This window comes from Leptonychotes weddellii, chromosome 3 (genome assembly GCF_054177405.1).
Source record: "Leptonychotes weddellii isolate Sample4059 chromosome 3, ASM5417740v2, whole genome shotgun sequence".
Lineage (NCBI taxonomy): Eukaryota > Metazoa > Chordata > Mammalia > Carnivora > Phocidae > Leptonychotes > Leptonychotes weddellii.
The window spans coordinates 139,009,792-139,010,847 of NC_138371.1; the positions used below are offsets into that span (position 1 = coordinate 139,009,792).

Consider the following 1,056-nt stretch of genomic DNA (forward strand, 5'->3'; position numbering starts at 1 on the left):
TCGTCAACACGTGTGCTCTGGACTTCTTCAGGCAGATAAAGCTTCACTGTGCGGAGCCTTTTACAGACTATTGGACCTGCATTGATTATTCCAGCCTGCAGCTATTTCGTCGCTGTCGCAAACAGCCGGCTAAGTTTGACGAGTGTGTGCTGGACAAACTGGGCTGGATGCCACCTGATCTGGGGGAGCTGTCCAAGGTCACCAAAGTGAAAACAGATCGACCTTTACCGGAGAATCCCTATCACTCAAGAGCAAGACCAGAGCCCAACCCTGAGACGGAAGGAGAGCTGAAGCCTGCCAAACATGGCAGTCGCTTTTTTTTCTGGACCATGTAAAGATGGGTCCATGGCCCACACTCAGTCACACGCCCAGATAACCACTGATGAAATTCCCTTGCAGTTTGCATCGACTGATAGAGTGTTCTTTCCGGGATCACAAACTTAACAAAAAAGTTAATTTACGTGACTTGGCAGTTATTCTATACCATTTCCTGGTCATCAAAAATTTTAAAGGAAAAAAAAAAAAGATTTGCATTGATATCACTGAACTGCAGTTAACGGTCTCTGAGGAACTATGTTGAAAATAACACAGTCCTAAAAGCTGTCAGGCTGGCTAATTTGTGAAAAATGACAGTTTAAGAATATTTTATCAAGCAGATGCCTGTGAGAACTTAGAAACACAAGAAGGGAAGAGGTCATTGTTAAGAGCTGGAACAAAAGCACAAGAACAACGAAGAACAAATCTCAACAAATGCACTCATTTCCTCTTCTCTTTCTTTCTATGAATTTATCATAACTAATTGGGGGAATGATACAGATTAGGGTTTTTCAATATTGGCATTGTCAGTATATATTGACCTGATGATTTTTTTGTTGTGGGGGATGCTATCTTATCTATTGTAGGATGTTTTGCAGTGTTCCTGGCCTCAATCCTCCAGGTGCTAGAAGAATTTTTCCCTCTGTTCCCCTTCTCTGGGGGAATTGCCTGCTGGAAGAGAGCCACTTCACCCCCAGTCGTGACCCATTTCTGGAGACAATCTGCTCTTAGCAAAGGATC

General features: G+C 43.3%; 1 pseudogene; it reads left to right on the plus strand.

Moving 5' to 3' along the window:
- Positions 1–2: 2 nt before the first annotated feature.
- Positions 3–488, plus strand: LOC102736003 (NADH dehydrogenase [ubiquinone] 1 alpha subcomplex subunit 8 pseudogene; annotated as a pseudogene).
- The last annotated feature ends 568 nt before the right edge of the window (positions 489–1,056 follow it).